The 22,307-nt window shown below is 42.3% G+C and overlaps 1 protein-coding gene across 1 annotated transcript in view; it reads right to left on the bottom strand.

Annotated features, from left to right (window-relative positions):
* The window catches only part of TBL1X (transducin beta like 1 X-linked), a 202,678-nt gene that overhangs the window by 57,634 nt on the left and 122,737 nt on the right, over positions 1–22,307 (bottom strand). The window contains 1 exon segment of the mRNA XM_075999432.1: positions 3,393–3,481. The gene's annotated coding sequence lies outside the window, so the exon portion shown is untranslated.

Raw genomic sequence — 22,307 nt, 5'->3', positions numbered from 1 at the left:
AGGGAAGCCCCCTTGAAAATGCTCAACCTAGCAACAGCAAACCACTACTAGGAAGGTCCACATCACACGAGCCAAGCAATGCACACAAGCAGACCTGCATGATTTTCCTGTAACACTCTCCCTTCTCCACAGCTAGATGTAAGTTCACGTACCCAGATTTCAATGCAGACTGCGTCGGGAGAAACCGACAGCTACCACTTCCACATAAGAGGAGTCTGTCCTGTTTTTCTAGCAACTCTGGTCTTCCAAGCCAACACTTCTGATATCTAGATCAATTATGACCTATTTTCTAGCCAGAAATTAACCTGCATATTGTAGTTATCTTTCAGACAGAGAGAGTGAACACAGATTTTACATAATATGCACTAGGCTTTCAACCCAATTTTAGGAATACACACAGTCAAGCTATGAAACCTCTACAACACTGTGATTTCTCACCTAAATATGAAGGATTTGATTTTGGCCAGGACAAATCCCTTTCTCGTGGTAGGTGGGGTCACCTATTCACACAGTGTGGCCTACACAGCTGTGAAAAATAAATCTGTGGCTTTCTCTGCAGACATAAAGTCAGGCAATACCTCAACCCCTAAGATAGCCTGGATCTCCTATAAATGTTGGTGTTATATCTGTTTTTGATGCTTCCATTTAAATGAATCACAACGAACTTTTTTAAAAAGGAAAAAAACTGAAAGCATCATGAACTCAAATATTAGATTGGGGGGGGGGGTCCCCCACCATTCTCACGTTTATGCCAGCAAAGGCAGGAGCTAAAGTTTTATAATTAAGTGCTCAGCAGCTTAAAATTCCACGGCCACAAGCCTGCTAACGTTGAAAGTACGGAATAAAATCCTGGCAGCAGCAGCGAGCAGGGCTCCTCAGTATCCCCCCGAGATGTGGGGCTGGCTCAGTCTTTGCTGTCAGGGGCTGCCCTGTGCACTGCAGGGCGTGTGGCAGTAGCTCTGCCCCAGCTGTGACAAACAGAAACGTCTTCAGACATTTCCGAGTATCCTCTGGAAGGGGGATTCCCCCCGGGTGAGACCCCGCAGTTTGGGCAGTTACGTAACTTCCTTGTGTAAAAGCCTGACTCCTCCACTGTCCACAGTGCTTTTGCTAAAGTAACCACAATCTAGGTTCTGTCTTAACCACATCATGGCCCCGTGTGGGCCTCTCGGAGACTCACCTGCAACTCAGAAGGCCACAGGTAGGAGAGGTGGAAAGAAAACAGTTGTATCCTCTAGGTTAGGGCCATAAACACCTGATATCAGTCTATGAATAAAGTTTTATTGGCACTCAGCCACAGTCACTCGTTCGGGTATGGTCCATGCTGCTTTCGGCCTGCAACGGCAGAGCTGAGCAGCTGCTGCAGGGGACCGCCTGGCCCACAAAGCCCAAGTCCCGCACCACCTGCCCAGCCGGAACATGCTTGCTGACCGTGTGCTCCATCTTTCGCATCCTGCTGCAGATTTTCCCGTTTCTGCATCAGGGAACAACTGCCTCGCCCCTTCTTGGCTTGAAATATTCCTTCCCCAGAAGCTGAATGGTGAAACCCCTGACTGTGAATGTTCCTTGTAAACATACCAACGCCCTTAAGACCAAGATCCGAGAAAATAGGACCACTGAGGTTTGCTGTGGATGGCTTTGAAAGGAGGGCACGCACTGAAACCCTACAAATCTAAGGGAACAGTCACAAGCCTTCACTTTCTGATGCGCAATACTCCAGACAGACAGACAGACCTTGCTCTTTATAGACTTCTCCCACCCCACTGACAACTGCAGCAACAGGGCGGCATTTGGGCGGGCAATCCCACTCGACCGTCTGCACGTATACTCTGCACAATGAGTCCTCCATGGCTACAGAAACACTCAAAGTGACGTACAAGGCAAAACACAAATACCTCAAGGACAATAGGAATTCGATCAGTGCGTGCCCAATTGAAGTAAATCAAAACTTACATTCCCCAAGTGCTAAATTAATACCCAGTCAAAACACTAGTGAGAAACTGATCCCCTCTCTCATCTTCCCTCTGACATTTAAGACTACAGTTCAATAGCACTGCAAAAAATATTGACTAATAGTGCAGACACTTAGAATAGTCTGACAGCTCCTCAAAATATTAAATGTGGAGTTACTATATGACCCAGCAATTCCACTAAATATACGCCACAGAGAAATGAAACATACGTCCACACAAATCTTGTATGTGATTGTTTATAACATCATTATTCAAAACAGCCAAAAGGTAAATACAACCCAAATGTCCATCAACTGATGAATGGATAAACAAACGTGTCTGCCCATGGCACATCCACACGATGGAATATTATTCTGCCACAAAAAGGCATGATACGCTACAACACAGATGAACCTTGAAAATCTTTTACTGAGTAAAAGAGGCCAGTCACAAAATTCAACTTATTATTGTAAACTTTTGGTTTTATTAGCAAACTACACTTTCCAAATATTTAAGTCAAGACTGAAATACTTACACATTTAACTTGTTAAAACAATTTATGTAAGTCTGGTTTTAAACAAAAGTACCTCAAACAATAAGGTTCTTATTTTAGTTAAATTTAAGTCTATTATTTTAGTTGTAGTTGGTTCTCTTCAAACAGTAAAGAAGAATCTTCCCTAAATTTCCATCTTTATGTTTTAAAATTACCAAAGTTTTGCAGGGTTTTGTTTTGATTTTTACTAAAAATTAAAGAACCAGAAAATCCAATAACAAGTAAATAAAATAAAACCCCAATATCCCACATACCAAAGGTAACAAGATAACTTTTACAGAACTTTTGGGGAGTACGGTATCCATTTTAGTTTTGGACATGGGCTTCAACCCCTGACATCTGTTTACAAACAATGGTTTGCTATTCTGGAAACCTTAGTGTCTCACCAGACTTATACATAGTAACCTACATGATTTTCTAATAAGTTTCAAGGTTAACTAGCAAATCAATTTGCAGAAACTAATAAAGCATAGAATTAAGACACAGGAGCCAAATAAAATCTCTACTCATGTGCCCAACTATAATTAACTTTCCTGCATAATTATTATTCATAATGTTGACAAGAGAGGTTGATTTTAGAAGGTGTCTTCCTTGCCCGGTAAGACCCAACCCAGAACAGTTTGTTATAGCTCATTCAGGATCCAAAATTCTTAGAAGGCAGTGAAAGGCTAATTCCTCACTCAGAATTAATGATACACCTCATAATGATTTAATGATGCTCTACGTAGTGCCTTCAATTTCAGCAAGGAGGAAGACCTGCAACTTCCTCCTGGGGAAAAAAAATCATTTCAAATAGGAGAGGTTCAGTTTTGGCAAAATGCAGTTCTGCTTCTGAACTGGAGTCCAGGTAAAAATACAAGGATCTGATGGCACATGGGGCCACTCACCTTTATGGTGACTTCATGTGTAGACCTTGGGACCAGTGGGCTTCCCAGCATCCAATCATAGAAACAGCGACCAGTCTGCGGCTACCAGCCTAGGGAGAAAGGGGAAGATTTGAAAAAATAAAAAAAAAGACTTGCGTTCACCTCTCACCCTTCCCAATCCTTTAGGTTTCTCTTTCCTCCTGACTCAAACTTAACATTTTATTGGTTCATCCTTTCTATCTTAGTCCTTAGCAGAGACTGTAAGATATTGTTTGCAAAGTGAAAAAAAAGGAGAAATTAAAATGGCCAGTCAGGCAGTATTTTGCATGCAGAAATTCTGAAAGAGTTTCAGAAGAGACAAAATCAGTATTAGCTCAGATATTGCTACTGTTATTGTTTAATGATAAAGTAACCGTTCACTTGAAATATCTTTGTTTTCGGGACAGTGCCTTGTGCAACTGGTAAGTTAACGTGTAAACACCATCAGGAGAAGACAACACTGTTTTGTGAAACTTTATACATTGCTTGGGCTGGGTTTCTAACAACCCCAGCAAGCACACTTGCGTGCATATACCCTCCCTCATGTACTATGCTTGTAAAAACACAGAAACAAGTTAGAATAGTTTTCCCTTTGGCTCTGCCAAAATAAAGACAGACAAAGGCACCAACAAATGTGTCTCAACTTTTCAATCACTGTTCTCAGACATTTTCATTCCACAGGGGTTCCATTTATACAAACCTAGCTGGGTTTGTAGCTCATAAAATGATAATCCTTTATAACAAAAATTGCCTTTACTTTTCAGGCACTATAAACACTAATCAGCCAATCATCATTTACTTAATAATATTTATCTTCTTCCTTATAAAATTTCTTTGGTTGTTAATTAATTCAGCCTCCTATAAAGCTTGAATTATCCACTATCTTCTATAAACTCAAGAACTTAAGGAAATTAAACGTCTGCCATTTTCTCTATCTTCCTATTCAATAGTTTTAAGTGATAATAAAAATGTGCCAGGTTCAATATAATTCAAATCCACAAGCAAAGCTATGAGTGAAGGTGTTTCTTATGAGTGAATTTATATAGAACCTCATGAGTTTTAAGGAAATTCAAGTAAATTATTCCCACTGAGTCATGTTTATAGTTATGCTATTTAAAGGAAACAGATTAAATGAATTCTATAGGCACCTAAATTCCATTACAGTACTTTAAAACAAATAAGGATATATAAGATAACCAAGGCAATTTTTAAAAAATTGACCACTGAAGAAAAATAATGAGAATTAAACAAAATTCATCTATAAGTCTTTGAATAGAAATGAAAAGGCACCAGAATGAAGCAGGCGCAAAGGGAATGTTGATTTTGCTTTTCAAATAAAAATACATTTGATTATGAAAAAACTTCTGCAGTGGAGATGAAACAGGACAATACCCCTATAGTAAAAGCTGAAGCAAATTACTATTTTGAGGACTGGGTTGTAAATTACCAGGGGGGAAAAAAGCCTTATGATGAAATTGCTAAATACCAAAAAGTATCAAAATATGAGCAGATGCCACCACAATAAGCTCCAAATTGCTTCTAACTTAAAACATTAAAATCCATAATAATTCAATAAGTAATTAATATACAAACAGCTCTTATTACAAGCTGTTCAGAAAAAAGCTTTAGAGTCAAATTCCTATTCTTTGGTCCAAAACAGATGGTAACTCACAAATTAGAGTCTTGAAATGGAAGATTATCTTTTATATATGTTGTTAAACTCAGTAACTATAATTAACTTATCATCTGCGTGTGATCAACACAAAAAAATGGAAATTATGACTTGGGTTAATAACATTCTTCTGGTTACGCAACATGTCAAAACTAATTAGTTTATTACTAGAAACAAATTAAAATGAGAAATCAGACCTTCCAATACCTTGTCATGATTGACTTTCCCATTAGTAAGTACACAAATAAAACCATTATTAATAAACAATGCTGGCAAGAGAGTTTATATATCGCAAAACGTTTGTGTGAAATACAAATGATTTTAACAAATGCAGTACATTGTTTTTAAAAGTAAATGCCAAAATTGGATAAACATAAAAGGTGTCCTAATTTTCTGGTAGACCTCAGCTCTTGGCATGACATAGCATGGCACACTGTACATGCATGCTGACAGTCTTCCATGGAGGAGGTGTAAGTCCTTGTAAGTGTTCTTAGTCGTGCTACACATATTAAGAGAATTAAACTCAAACACTGTAATCAAATAAAATATAAAATAATTTAGAAGCTGCTAATTCACCAGCCTTCCTTTCCCAACCCACTTATCTATCCGTTAGCCACACAAGCACACCTTGCCGAGAGACTCCTGAGTGCCACTACTGAGTTCTTGCCAATGGTATGTAAGGAGACATAAACCTTCTGGGTTTTGCCTTTACAACACTGTCCTGTGAGAGCCACTTCTGACCTTTAGGAATGGCAGAAGAGCAGGACTGCAGGAACCTGCATGCCCCAGTGCCCTTTGAGATTTGTTACCTACCCTTCTCGGCTACTGCCTACCTTTGGGCTGCTGTAAGAGAGAGAATGCATTTTCTCCTTTGAGCCACTGCAGTTTTGATGTCTAGCCTATTCCCTAAGCAGAATACAGAATCCCTGGGGATGCCCTCTGTTTTCCTTGTATCCTGTGCTTCCTTTTGTCACACCACCCGTAACACACATCACACCCTTCCTCAAGCTGATTTCTGCAGTCTAGGCTTGACATATACAGCACACCTAATAAATGTCAGCTTAATGAATGAATGTGAGAATGAATGAATAATGTACCAGGTATGTAATCAATCACAACATTACAGTAGCTGATTATACACCTTTTAATATGGCAGATTTCAGAATCCCTCTAACACATTCATTTCTTTATGGCCTTAATTTTATTGCAAAACAAGGGGGAAAATGCAGCATTTTAACAGGGTCGGCTCACCGTTTGATGTGGCTGGAACAGACCTGAGCGTACATGAGCCAGTCACCTACAGTTAATCGTCTGCCTTTTCATTCCTTCACACAATGATTGTTTCATAAAGCTGAAAAGTTACAAAGGCCTAGCCAAGCATCGTCCAAACTCAACAGCACCTCAGCTGAATTCCATCCTAAACGCAAATCAGCTGGTTTTGTTCCCTCTCAATTACAAATCCTATACATTGCTTTCCAACAGTGCTTTTACGAACACCTGCAGATGCATAAAACCATGGTTCAGAAATTTCTAAATTGAATATAACAAATGATGTTGCAAAGCAATGAATGATTCTTCTTTTAAATAGCGACATTTTCAAATTTAAAAAGTTGCATTCCTCAAAAGCAGTCATTTTGGGGAAACACTCTTTTCGTACTTGGGAAAAATTAGCAGTTTGAGGACTCCCCTTTCGGAGCTGCATTCAGAACCTGGTCACTCAAGAAAACACAGAATCTCACACCTCACACCCAACCCCCACACTCCCCTGGACCCTACACGGTTGGTGTTTTGTTTTCAGTCACGGAACATAAAAGCAGCCATTTGAAGAGTACAAGATAGCCGCATCTAGTACAACCAAGTGCTATGCGGCCACCGCCCCCGTCAAGCTCCAGAACACTTTGTTCCCTGCAATGGGGACTCCATCCCCTTTAACCAGCCACTCCTGTTCTGCCCTCCCCGGCCCGCAAACACCCGGCTGCTTTCTGTCTCGCGGATTTGCCTATTCAGGACATCACATAAACGGAATCATACAATAGGTGGCCTTCTGTGTCTGGCTCTTCTCTTCTCACTGAGCACGTTTTCAGGGTTCACTCGTGCTGTAGCCCCTATCAGTGCTCCGTTCTTTTCATGGCTGAATACTCTCCCATTGTGTGCATGGCCACATTCTGTCTGTCCATGCAGCAGCTGAGAGGTGTTTGGCCAGGGTGAATCGCGCTGCTCTCAACTCTCGTGTACGGGTCTGGTTCGAGTCCCTGTTCCCCGTCCCTCGGGGGACGTGCCTGGCAGTGGAACTGACCCACGCAGTTCTGTCTTTACCCTCCTTCACCTAAGTCTCCTCCTCCTCAGGAATGAATGATGCATGGGACGGGCAGAGGGAGGCCGAGCTGCAGCGCGCAGGGACCTGGGCAGGGGAGCAGACCCACAAGAAGGAACCAAGGAACTTGTCAGCATGAGAGCCACAGCGGGCAACGACCGCAAGCCAGAGCCCTGCTTGGCCACAAGCCCTCGCCGTGTGCAGGGCTGCGCACGCTCACTTCCTGGCTGCCGCTGCAGACTGAGCACTCCTCTACGCACGAGTTTTCTGCTTGGAGTAAACAGAGCAGCATGCGATACTGATTACGTATGTAATCCCAAGTAAAGGCATGGGATTATCATGATGCCTCCGTGTTTTAATACAGTGCTTCTCAAGCAGAAGTAACTATTCCTCCCCACTCCCCAGGCAATGTCTGGAGATATTTTTGAATGTCCCAACTGGAGGTAGAGGTGCTACTGGCTTCTCTTGATAAAATGGCATTAAATTTGTGTGATAAAATCCCTTTGGTTGCCTGTGGAAAGGCCAGCATGGAGCAGGCCCGAGGCCTCCGGCCAACCAGTAGCACCAACTAGCCAGCCGTGTGAGGGAGCACTGTGTACACGGATCCTCCAGTCCCCAACATACCTTCCGATGACGGGAGCCCCGGCTGGTATGTTCCCTGCGACTTCCAGACAGACAGACTCAAGCCAGGATCAGCCAGCTAAGGCAGCATTCCTGACCTTGAGAACCTAACACCCTGCGGGAGGCAGGTGGAGACACCTGGGAAAGGGGCCTTCCAGCAGGTGCCTCATAAAACAGGAATAATGATTTGCAGGGTTGCTGCCAGGAAAGCCTGGAACCAAAGGAACTTGGAAGCCAATCAGCTGGAGGCTTAAAATAAGCAGAGGAGTATTTGCCAAAGTACGTTCTTCAGAGTGACATTTCTCAGGTGGTTTAGTAGTAGGTGTTTAGTATGCATCACCTGAAAACAGCTCCTCGATCCAAAAGGCTCTGCGACACCAGGTTATAGTTAAAGAGTAATGATAGCCAACACATATATTGCACCTATTGTATGCCTTGCTCTCCTGTAAGTGCTTTGAACTTATTTAGTCCTTCTAGTAAATAACTTTAAATGTTTAAAGTGCTTAGAACACTAAGTCCCTATATAACATGTATTATGCCCAAAGGAAGTGGCAGTCACCATTTCTACAGCGCCCTAGGAGGCAGGGCTATTACTATCCTGCTTTCATAGATGAGGAAATGGAAGCGCTGAGATGCAGGTGCTCGCCCCAGTCCCTGGCTAGGAAGTCTGCATGTGTAGAACCAGCAGGTGCTGTCACCGTTTTATTTACTGGAGGATTTGCTTAAAGCTTTGACGTGCTATTGCGTATTGCGCGGTGCAAGGAGAGAAAGAATTCAGGATTTCCTACGAGTCCCACCTGCCACAATCTCACCATGCCTGTTCGCTGACGTATCCCAGGTATCTCCAGCAACAGCGTGGGACCGGCCGCTCACGTGCTTGCACAATAAATGACAACTGGACCCTCATGTTTCCCTCTCAGCTCTGGGCAGTCGGAGGCACGTACTCTGTGCACGGCCCCACCCAGCCTTACTGCTGAGGGGCTGCTGCGGCACCCGCGGCCACGCGGTACGGCCGCTCCACGCTTCACACGCTACAGTTTGCCCAACTCCCCCACATCTCTCTGGGAAACGCTTTTCAACATGTTGAAATTTTAAAGACCATTTTTTGATTGACTTGGAATACACCAGCCACTAAACATTCCAATAAATTAAGATTTTACTGTTGGAAGACTATATATGTTCTCCAAGAGAAACATAAAATCAATGTGCATTTTGTCTTAAGACTCTGGAAGCTTGAAGTCTAAGGATGACAGTACTTGACTAAAATGAATGTGAGTGTGCCAAGTTGGTAATGACTCATAAAGATGCACGTTACTTTTAATACAATGATGGTGTCAAGAAGTGGGGCAGGCCTCCGTCCACTGGGAGTGAAAATCAGGCCATCATCCTCATTTCTCCGCTCACTCACCAAACTATGACAATAGGTATGGTGAGGTGAAAAGTCATAACACGCCAATTATTTCCTTATCTCTTATTTCATTTTTTTTTTTTTAGAAAAATTCACTTTTGGAATACTTTTTAGATAATTTTTGCCACTATAGCAAACATATGCCCTTCTCTGTTTATATATATTCCTGAGTGGCAACACGAGAGACCCCTTCCCTTTGAAAGTTATATTTACGACATAGAAAAAATGTTTTGTAGTATTTTCTCAACAATTAATGACTCTAATGTTGTACACAAATTCCAAAGACAGCAGAGTCACTCATAGCTATAATCCCAACTACTTGGGAGGTTGAAGTGGGAGGGTTATTTGAGGCCAGGATTTCGAGACCAGCCTGGGCAACATAGCAAGACCCCCCCCCCATCTCTAAAAAATAAACATAAAAATAAGGCTGGGCGCGGTGACTCACATTTGTAATCCTAGCACTCTGGGAGGCCAAGGCAGGTGGATCGTTTGAGCTCAGGAGTTTGAGACCAGCCTGAGCAAGAGCAAGACCTCATCTCTACTAAAAATAGAAAGAAACTATATGGACAACTAAAAATATATACAGAAAAAATTGGCTGGGCATGGTGGCGCATGCCTGTAGTCCCAGCTACTCAGGAGGCTGAGGCAGAAGGATCGCTTGAGCCCAGGAGTTTGAGGTTGCTGTGAGCTAGGCTGATGCCATAGCACTCTAGCCTAGGCAACAAATACTCTGTCTCAAAAATAATAATAATAATAATAGTAATAAAATAAACATAAAAATAAAAATTAGCTGGGTGCAAATAAGCATATCTGTTATAAGCAAACTAGAAAGCTATAAATTAAAACAAACATCTTAAAAGAATTTTCTTTTAAAAAGTCTGCATGATTAAAGAATAAAAATTGCTGTTCTGTGTATATAGAAAAAAATGGGAGTTTGAATATTTTGGAATTAACATTTCAGTAATGTCATCTGTCAAATGTAATCTTGGGGGCGCCATCAGTTTTCCTTTAGTAAGTTAATGGATTGTCACTGTATAAAATGTGTGTGAGAGATTCTGGTAATATGTTTTGCTTATATTTGACAACATGGGAAAAATGGTTACTATAGGAGCATGTCCACAAAGCTGATAGTTTCCCAGGCAATTATGTCTGATATCTCTTCCACAAACTAATAACGTTCAGGTACCGTACACAATGCCAGGCTTCAAATGCCCATGAGCTTGCTGGGTGACCCGATTCCATAGGGGCTGAGGGAGCCACGTGGAAAACTGATTTCATCATCGTTTCCCACACTGGCTGTAGTGTTCACTCAGAAAACACTAGTTCTAGAGAAGATAACACGCATCACTTAAAACAAGGATTTCAAGATTAAATAACGTTGGGAAATTCACTTAAGGAAAGTAAAAATGATTCAAAAAGCTAAAGAAACCCCAAGCAGGAAAAACACTGCAGAAAGTCCCAACAAGACACAATTACTTGAAAATCAGTGATAAAAGAAACTTTTAGAAGCAGCCAGAGGAAAAACACAAATCATATCTAGAGGAAAAAAGATAATAAACACCACAAACTTCTTATCAAAAACTATTCAAGCCAGAAGACAATGGAATGAAATCTCTAAAGAGCTGAAGGGTGTATCAATCTAAAATTCCACACTCGGGTGAGATATCTTTCACAGAATAATGGCAAAAAAAAGACTTTTCCAGACAAACAAAGTAACAGAGAATTCACAGTGAATAGACCTGCCCCACAGGACATGTTAAAGGAAGTCCTTTAAGCGGAAGAAGAATGACCTAAGATGAAAATGTGAATTCCTACAAAAAAAAAAAAAAAAAAAAGATGAGTGGCAGAAATAGTAACTGTAGGGGTGAATATAAAAATATTTTCTTCTCTGGGAGGCTGAGGCGGGCGGATGGCTCAAGGTCAGGAGTTCGAAACCAGCCTGAGCAAGAGCGAGACCCCATCTCTACTAAAAGAAATTAATTGGCCAACTAAAAAACATATATATAAAAAATTAGCCAGGCATGGTGGCACATGCCTGTAGTCCCAGCTACTGGGGAGGCTGAGGCAGGAGGATTGCTTGAGCCCATGAGTTTGAGGTTGCTGTGAGCTAGGCTGATGCCACGGCACTCTAGCTTGGGCAACAGAGTGAGACTGTCTCAAAACAAACAAAAAAACCTTCCAACTCTTCTGAATCCTAAATGTGTGCAATTGGACAGACTAACTTCATTGTTTCAGAAATGACATCTTTAATTGTTTTTTAAGATGCTACTAAAACTACAGGAGTAATACATGTTCATAGGGGAAATTTTAAGTGGCTCTTAGTCAGAGGTGATTTTGCCCTGCAGGGGATAATGGTCAACGTCTGGGGACATTTTTGGTGGCCATGATTCAGGGAGGACACTACTGGCATTCAGTAGGTAGGGCCTAGGGATGCTGCTAAGCCTCCTGCAGTGCCCAGGTGGCCCCACCAGGGAACTCTCCAGTCCCAATGTCCCCAGTGCCACGTGGAGAAATGCTGATGTCAAGGGAGTCTCCTCTCTTCCCACGCCCTCTGAGTCCTGCTGCACCGAGGCAGCCTGCTCCAAGCTGCGTCTGTAACCTTCCCCAAGTTTTCTACTTGTGTGTTCTTAGTTCTAACACAGATGCATCCTGCTAACTATAGTCTTTAAATTTTGTCATGAGAAACATGTATCAATTGTTTTCATCACTAAAATTCCTGAACAGCAAAGCTGGTTATGTCTCTTCTATATACAATAACTCTTCTGTATACAATAACCCATTCGTAAAGAAAGGTCCATTTTATAAAGTTCCCTTATGTGCATTATATAAAATTAACTACCACGTCAGCCCCATTTGTTGTTCTCACTTGGTAGATAAAAAGACTGAGTTCTGAAGAGTTTAAGTGAGTGACGTCTCACAGCTGGTAAGTGCTAGGATCTGAAACCCAAGCTCTGGCTTCACCGAGAATGCCCTCATTATTTCAGACCAAAGCAGTTCACAACTCACACTAACTTAGATTGAAGGTAGGTAGTAACTCACTTTTGCAAAGTGAAAGAATAAATAGATATCTGGCAACTGATGCATAATTTATGGGGAAGTCTTCCAAACACTTTGAATAACAATTTGCATATACTGAACATACCCATCACGAATCATTCTAACTGCTTCATTTGGATAATCTTTAATACTTTTAGTTGGTCTGAAATGTATTTAGTCATTTGCACTGTACCTACAAACAACTGCATTCAATTAACTTGGGTTTTCTAGAATACTTTTTTCCTGACTCAGATAATTCTTTCCTATCAGTTAGTCCACAGTGTCTGCAGCACCGTAGCTGCAGCAGGAGCGGGCCACCACGGGGCCCTGCATTTCGCCCACGTGTGCATCTCTCTCACGACATAAAATTCAGACTCACAGAGTCTTAGATGAACACAGAATATCTTATCTACAGGTGAAGGACAAGGTTCATGGGAAGACCAAGTGGGTCATTCTCCTCACCAAGAAAACAGCTGCGTGCAAGGTTGGTTGAGTGCATGAATTTCATTTTTGATCCATGGAATTCAGTGAACTCTTTGGAAATAAAACTGTGCAATTCCCAGATGCCCTGATTGCTGTTAAAATCCTCACCGTACGGATGGATCCTGCTTTCAAATGTAAGTGCAGCCCTAGTTGCAGCACAGCTGCTGGAAATGTGCAAAACCACAAGCAACAACTATTTCTCATAAGTGACTGTAAAACCACTTTTTAAAAAGTGTGGCATCTTCCATCAGGCCTCATTTCATGTGACAACAGCTACTGAATAGGAATATTTTTCAATTCATAAAATAAATGTTGTCACCCTTGTAAGGACTCTGATTCCTCAGTGCCCTTCCCTACCATCTTATGCTGCTAACCAGCATAGATTCAATGTGTGGGTGACATGTGGTCCCCCCCCTAGAAAGCAGGGTCCAAAAGGACATGCAGTTTGGCTCTGGGACACGATGACAAAATACCTTTTCTTCTACCTGGCTTTTATGAGCCGCAATAGCCAGGACACCAGTTCATGCTCAGGTGTGACACCATGAAATCACTGAGAAAACAAATACTTCAGATATTTTGCTTGAAGCAAAACCAAGACATCTATCATTTAATTAAAAACCACTTTTACCACAATAAAGCACCTTGATGTAATCCTGTGAGGCAGGCAGGTCCTGTTGATCTCTATAGACTAATGACACAGGACACAGAAAGATGACATACCTTACAGAAGTAACAACAGCCTGTGTAGGGCCATGGACTCACGAGTTAAAAAAATTTCCTAGAGTCAAATATCTCTGCCCGCTGGTTCTCAGAATTTCCAGACTACTAAAAGCTTCTTTGACTTCAGAATCTGGGCATGCAATGCTGGAGTCACATAAAATATAGGGAATCTCATCTTATCAGATCAGGAACCCGTACGCCAAAGCATGTCGTAGTACATGGGACACACACAGCACATTTGCGCCATGCTTCACGTTAGTGAATCCAGTCTCCCCGGAAGCTTGGAACCCACAGCGTCCCCATCCCCTGACACCTTAGAGATGAGGGGACCTCTCCAGGATGCTACCAGGCAGGTCAGAACCTAGCAGTGATCCCAGGTCGCCTGACCCTAAACCTCACCAGCTTGCCATTACACCTAACATAACCTATCTTAAAAAGGTACTTTTAGGAGACTCTTAGAAATAAAAGATAAAAACAAACAATCAAACATACATACAAACCAAAAAATGCAACTCGTTGTTCTCCTAGTTTGCATTTACCTCAAAGGCCAAACTCTTGCCTGTGCTTTGCTTATGTGTCTCAGTCATGCCCTGCCCAGTCTAAGTCACCTCTCTCTCCTCCGTATTCTAGTGTGGCCTTGTTTTCCAGAAACTATACTCAATGGATAGAAACGATAGTGTCTCTCTAACAGAACAAGCAGCTAGCACATTCTCCAAGCAGCAGCATGATCCTGGAGGGAGGCTGTGTATCCTCCAGTAAATAACTTAACCTCTCTGTGCCACTAAACGAGCATAATGTCTTATTGTTAGCTGCATGAATTCACAAATTCCAATACAGAAAAAGCCATACACATAGGCTCATAATGAACATTAGTTATTACAATCACACGGGGAATGGCTGCACGGTCACTGTATTCCCTTTGTTCTATTAATTCTTCTAGACATAAAAAGAAAACATAAAAACAAGATGAACTTCATGTGCAATTTTGCCACAATTAAACAAATTAAAATTTAAAAACCAAGATGAACCTACAAACATTTTAGCTGATCACTCCCAAAAGGATAAATTTGAGTGGTTTCTGTAAAAGAGACTTAAAATAGTCACACAAGGACAATGTAGTGAGTGAAATTGCCATTTCAAATGGAACATAGTCATGTTTATCTGTGGCTTTTTCTTATATGGAAGCGTATTACTTATTTCTCAAACTGGATTTTTAAAAATGAGCATGTGTTTGAGAAAGGAAAAAAGAAAAGGGTCCAGTGAGAAAAAAAAAATCAGATTAGATTGAGCTCCCAGCAGATGCTAAAATTCTTAAAAAATTTTGTGTTGGTAAAGAGAATATTAAAATATTTTAGCAGCTTCCACATTTAATTAGCACTGGCCTTGCCACGTTTAATTATATGGACACCTTATTTAACAACATTGTCACGCTGTATTTCCCAAATGATCTTACCTGCCCTTACCTGTTTCACTGTTCCCACTTCACCAGCTTACCAGGCAACAGGCTGCTGCTTCATGCAAATGTCATCTCAAACACAATTTCAAAAAGGGAAAATGGAACTGAATTTTGAGAAGTCTTCCTCAGTTTGGTTTCTCATTATACAGAAATTTACCTCCTGGTCAGTGGGAACAGGAAGTTCCTTAAAAGACACGATAGGAAGTCATTTCCTATAAAAACTAAATATAGGGAAAATGGAATTTACGCATGCTTCCGCATTTAAACTTAGCCTGATTTCTGCTGGGCTTGTTCAAATTTCTCTCGGGTTCTAAGATCACCCTCATGAATTAAATAAAACAACAGGCTACCTGCAGGAGAGTTGGGTATGTATATTAAGAAGCTCTCTCTGGGGGTGAAACATCTGACAACAAAAACATCTTCAACAAATGTTACCCTAAAACGAGCAAATAGATGCTATGTGAATTTAACTTTTACCAAATCACACTCAGCCTTCCATTCAAAAACAACTCTTTGCAAAAAAAAAAATAAAAAGAGAGAAAAAAAAAGTTGAAAACACCCTACAGTTACGAGTATGACAGTCACATGGTTTTATAGAAATATCACACATTAAAAATAGAAGACTGTGCCTCTTAGTAGAGCACAAACCTTGTCCAAAAAAAATGTATAAAACACATAACTGAATTATGAGAAGTCTTCCTCAGTTTGGTTCCTCATTATACAGAAATTCACCTCCTGGTCAGTGGGAACAAGAAGTTCCTTAAAAGACATGATAGGAAGCCAAGTCTTGGAATTACACCCAGAAAAGGAAATGTACCTGAAACGGACAAGACCCAAGAGCCGCTGACGTTTTTACACTCCGCTTCTCCTACAGAAGAACGTCCCCCACAGGCTGCAGCAACCGGGATTGGCGCGTACGTGCGAAAAGGTGGCAGGAATGATGTTTCGGATAGTGTGATTAACCAGGTGGACAACTTGCCACACCCACTCCAACCCTCGGAAAAGCCTACCCAGATGCAGACTGGCAGAGCAGTCGGCAGATGTAAACACGCTTGTCTGATTCCTTGTCAGTTTAACTGGGTGGACAAATTTGTTCTTAAAGAGCCAGAACAAATTCTGCTTCATGGGCTGTACAACCTGTTACAAGCTGTCAATTCTACTGTACCGAGAAACAGTCACAGACAGCAGACGTGGACAATGAGCACAGCCGTGTTCTGATGAAAATTGCAGCTACGCACAATGAAATCTGAATTTCATAGAATTTTCATGGATCATGACATACTATGCTTCTTTTGATTTCTCCAACCATTTAAAAACATAAAACATATCCTTAGCTTGTTGACGGTACATACAAAAAACAGGCCGGGCTGCATTCAGCCTGCAAGCTCTGGTTTGTTAACCTTTGTGTTAGAAAACGTGAGTCATCGTTAGATTCTGTTTCTATCATATCTCACAGAGATGTAAAAATGAACCTTCAGGACAACAGTATGGCGGGTCCTCAAAGAATTCAACACTCAGAAACACCATGTGATGCAGCAATTCCACTGCTAAGTATAAACCCCAAAGAATGGAAAGCAGAGACTCAAACGGGTATTTGCACGCCAGAGTTCACAGCTCAATTAATCACAATAGCCAAGAGACCAAAACAACCCAAACGTCTGTCAATGGATGAATGGATAAACAAAACGCTATATACAGACAGTGGCATATTATTCAGCTCTTAAAAAGAATGAAATTCTGACACTTGCTGCAACATGGACAAACCCCCAAGGACACCACACTCACGCAGGCACTGAAGGACAGATACTATATGACTCACTTACATGAAATGCCCAGCGTAGTCAAAAATAGAGACAGCAGGTAAAACAGTGGTTTCAGGGGCAGTGGGGAGGGAGAATGGGCAGTTATTGTGGGAAGATAAAAAAGTGCTGGAGATGGAAGGTGAATGTATTTAATGCCACTGAACGGTACAATTAAAAAGGGTACATTTTATGTCACATATATATTTTTTACTGTACAGAAAAGATTGCAATGAAAATTCAAACTTCACTCTAAATATATTTCTTCCAAAGATGTTTCTGTTGGTTAAAAAAAAAAAAACTGGAAAGATCAAAATGGTCATTATGATAGTTAATGGGTATCATTTAACTTATTTCAAACTAATCAAGAATATATAAGTATCAGCTTTCTTCTTCTTTTCTTTTCATAAGCCAGATTCAAGTCCTTAATTAAGAATAAAAAATGCACAATACTCAGTTATTTTCAAATTAAAAAGTATCATTTTGATATAGTTCCTGGTGGAGAACAGACATTTCCTAGAAATAGCCTCAGAATTTCAACTGTTTCTGGAACATCTGAATGTTCGTCAAACCTAGAAATTCTCAGGCCAGCTTCCCCCTTGGAGAATTTAGCTACATGGTAGTACAATGGCACATTTTGGTTCATTAAATTCGTATTAATCTGTGTGGTTTGGAAATGGGATGGATGTTCTTATTAAATCAAGGTTAATCATAAAAGCCATTCAAAGAAATTAACACGTTATGCTGTTACATGATGCTCAGGACTGTACTTGTGGTTGTTAACACAAACTCCGTAGTCCAAGAAAAAGAGATACTCGGATCTAATTTAGGCTGCAACATTTCTCTCCACCTTGGATGCAAACTGAAAAGTCAGAAAAAGGGAGAGAGGGTGGAATTTAAGCACAATTCTTAGTCTAAGCTGTTCCCCTTATTTACAGAAAGACAGTAGAGTTGTAAGACAATGATATTAATGTATAGTCTCTCCAAAAGCCACCAGATGGCAGGTTCATGATATTCCTATCTCCTAGGAGCTTCCAGGTCTCTATGTAAACACAAGGAGTTATTAAAGGACTCTGGAAACCCCTTGGGCACTTCAAGCTTCTGAAAGGCATCTTTCTGATCTCCGGGTACCCCTCGGTGAGAGCACAGCCTCTGTTTCTCCAAGGAATGCACTCAAAGCTGTCCCTCCTCTTCTCAGCTCCCCTGAGCTGTGCTAGCACAAGAGGAGATCTTCTGCCTGGGACACAGAAGGGGCCGTGACAGACCCTCCCGCACCCACCGGCCAGTGGTGTCGTGGGAAGCCACTGGAGGGTCAAGTCCAGACTCCTCCTCATTAGCACTGTGTCCTGCAAGGAACGCAGGGTCTGCTCCCCACACACTCCTCCGATCTCACCTCCCTGTCAGCCACTTCCTCTGGCACGCCAACCCAGCCTCTGTCTTTCCCCACAAGTCCCTCGAGCTCAGTCCGGCTGCCTGTCCTTCGCACGTGCTGGTCCCCCTGCCTGAAACTCTTCTCTCAGCTCTTCCCAGCTGCATCCCTCAGATTTCAGCTCACCTGTCCCTTCTTCCTTGTAATGTGGCATCCCTTCCAACCCAAACTGCTCATCACGCCACCCTGCTACCTCTGTCCCAGGATACGTCACTGTCACCAAATTATCTCCTTTCTGTGTCTCTGTTGACTACTGGTCTCCCAAACAGCAGCAAGCCCCAGCAGGGCAAGGGCCTCTGCAGCCCATCCGAACACGGAGCTTGGAGGGTGCCCGACATAAGAAAGAACCTTAATAAAGAGCTCAGTAAATAAGAGTGTGTGGACAAATGTACAACCTTAGAAAAATTCAGAAGAGGGGAAGCTGTATTTAACAGCACCACTCCATTGAACGCTGCATTTTCCCTCTTGATGACCAGGGTCAACTGGCACTTCCGGGTCTTGCATGGCTTTTACAGTGAGCATTAACGACAACCCCAAAGTGGATGGAGCAGTAGAGGCCGTGCGATGCCATATCCCTCTCAATTTACATGGTTATGAGCAGATGGGCTCACTGCAGGAGCCTTCGTGTTCACTTCGCCTACACATAAGAGTTTAATACCGTCATAACATAAAACCTACAACTGAGTTGGTCTGGCACGTACACAATTACTAGACTTCACACGATACCAGGAAGTCTAGTAATAAAATAGATAAATGGTAGCTAGTTTTCGTGAAGGTGTCCGCCGTTTCCTGCCAGGCACTGATTTCCATGTGCACTGCGGGAGGGAGTGAAAGGGAGGCCGCCCAGGTAGCTGGCCCGCACTTACCCTAAACCTTGCCTTTTACTCTGGAGAAGAAACTGAAGGACAGATGCCCAGCCACAGGCCGCCGGCTCCCAGCTGGAAGTTGGCCCTCCCAGCCTCACCTGCACCGTCTCCCAAAGCTGGCCCAAGCTTGCTCCCAGCCCCGTTTCAGGCGCTGCCCCTACTACTGTAACTACAAACTTTAAACATGACACAGACAGATGAAGTATGAGTGCATACAGGGCCAGTCAGTGCTCGTGTGTGCTTAATGAAAATGAAGTTGGATGCACGAGAGACGGGGTAAGCACGAGTCACTTTAAGCAAATGCCGTGAGGTTATTAGATGTGGGCAAGACGGTCATGAAGGTAGAGGGGGAAGGCATCGCTCCAGCGAGAGGCAGAAATGAGACTTGTGTGCAGGTTTCCCTAAGCTAACCAGAAACTGGTGTGGGTGGTGCTGGAATCACTTAGGGGGGATTCCAGGCTCTCGGTCCTCCTCGGAGCAGAGACCCTGGCTGCCCTCACAGTATGGCAGATGGCTGCATGTTTGTATGCTTTGGGTTAAAACAAACAAACAAAACTATGACATTTTTAAAGATTCCCAGTCAGCTTTCACTAACTTTTAAAATTAACATACCAATGCGCAGGCCAGATTTTTATTTTGGCGAGGGTCTCCACTGTCCCTTATAGAGAACTAAGTTTTATTTGTGTGGTGCATGTCTGTTTAGAATGTGCATAAATGCAGAAGTCATTGGTGCTTACGCCATGAGGTTCTAAATAGTTAACACGATGACTCATGCTTTCTGGAGTCCTGAGAAAGTCCAAGGTTAAATGGCTATCACTTTAAAAAGCCAGATGGATGCAATAAAATCACTACAACACGCCAGACACCACCCCCTGCCGATACTTTGAAGCCCCTTTACAAAATACATGCCTCTAAATTCTGTACTTACAACATAGCTAAATTAAAGAGTATTTAAACTGTAACCAGCTCCTTAATATTAGAAAGGAATATAAAATAGAATTTTGGAAATAAACAAATATTGACTACATTAATAATTAGCTAACAAAAATTCATTTATGCACATACTTTCCCCCCTAAATACAGAAATGGTAACATATAACTGTGACATATGATACAATTTTAAAAGCATACATAATACTGATCCTTCCATTCGAGTTCCTCGCCCTACCTCTGTGCCTTTAACCCTTTGCACTCGGATGTCGAGTGTGGATAATGTCGGTGGATAATGAGAAAAAAGCAAGCGAGTGCAAAGGGTTAAGGACCAGTTTGGAACTTATCTCCTCCAGATTTTGAAGTCAAGCCTTCTTGATTCCAAGAGGAATGGCTTGATTATTGTCTCCTTGGGTATTATTTTCGCAAAGCTGTGGAAGAACCCACCTCACTGTGCCCTGGTGGTAGCTTTAAGTCTCTGGCACCATTTCCTGATGCAAGACAGAGCTCCTTACATTCCCATGCTTTTACCTACCTTTTCCAGTGGTTCTCAACAGGGGTGACACTGCCCTCCCAGGGGCCAACGGGCAGTATCAGGAGACAGTTTCAGTTGTCACAACTGGAAAAACGGAGTGCTACTGATATCTACTGGGTCAGGGACACTGCTACACCTCCCACAGAGCACGGGACAGCCCCCACCCCAAGAATTATCCAGCTCCAAGCATGAAATAGTGCCGAGGCTCAGAAACCCACTCTATCCACCTTATTACCTGGTGCGTTTATCTCTTCTCCCCGCACTCAGTCTTCATACTCTTTACAAGCTTAATCTTTTTTCTTGCTCCTATGTTTTCTGAAAGACACCTTCACGACACTGGTGGGAACTCAATGTTGCTTGTACTTCCCAGCGTCTTCGGGGCACCACTGCAGGAAATGTGACCTCCAGTGCCAGCAATCTGGAGTTTTAATGTTTCCAACTTCTGAAGCTACTAACCGCCCCCACCAACAACCCTCATGCCCCACTTCCTGGGTCTGCACAGATCAACTCCCACTGAGAAACAAAAATACCCTCCCAAGTTGCAACAGAATGAAACACTGTAGCCATGCCAGTTGGCTATATTAATCAACAGGTGAGACAACACTGCCATCAATATACAATAAGTACTACACAAATGCATATATATCTAAGCACCTTCTTCAACACAGTGAAAACCATGTGCGCTCTGAGTCTCCTAGATCTTAGCGAACCTGACTTTCTGCTCTTGAGAGAGCATTTCCTATGGGCTGCGCTGTCCTGCTCCCTGTGCACGTCCAGAGAATGCTTCCCTGGAGGGGCATGGGAGAAAAAGACCTCTCAAGTGGACAGGAAAGGGAGAAAAAGACCAGAATGGCCAGATACACACAGGCTGTCTTAGGGTTCGTAAGACATCTATCCAAAATGCAGTGGCCCAACCAATAACACTATTTTATCATAATACCTGCCACACAAAGCCGTACTCGACAGATGCCAAAATGACGAAGCAATTCAATCAAAAAAGAATTGGATTAAATTAAGAATACGGTGCCTTGTGGGTGTTCACCCCCCCCCCACCATTCCTACTGGATTTTCATGGCTCCATGGTGTCATCTAGGTAAGTCCACAGTTAAGCACTCATCCTACAGGGCTCTGTGCCCAAGTGCATGCCTGGGTGCGACAGTCCACTGTAAACATAAGGAAATAGCTCATCACGCAGCGGAACTTCCAGGGGCTGAGTCCGTCTGCATTTATCTCTTCTTAATTTCTATGGGTGGAAACCCCCATTTAACAGTACCAACCTCACCAAATGGAAATTCTCCATGCAGGTCCAATGGCACACTTTTAGCACTGATACACAGGCTAAAAATAATGATGATGATTTACAAAGCTCCCCAGAAAGCAAAACACTCTAAAAGGCTCAGTAATAATAAAAGTGTCCCATTTGCATAAATTTTAATAGCACTGCTGCTATAGGAAAACACAGTCTGATTTTTCCTTACTGGGTTATTAAAATAAAGTCAGGGGCTTCTTATTAATCAGCTCAACTCTCTAAATCATTCTTCACCTCATCCAACCTGCGTGATTATCAACTTCTCAGTAGTTCTAAATGAGACCATGCCTAGGGAAAAGCATCACATTTGGTAATTTCT

Source organism: Microcebus murinus, chromosome X, assembly GCF_040939455.1.
Source record: "Microcebus murinus isolate Inina chromosome X, M.murinus_Inina_mat1.0, whole genome shotgun sequence".
Taxonomy (NCBI): Eukaryota; Metazoa; Chordata; class Mammalia; order Primates; family Cheirogaleidae; genus Microcebus; species Microcebus murinus.
The sequence above is the reverse complement of the archived record's forward strand: the minus strand, read 5'-3'. Positions and strand labels throughout refer to the sequence as shown.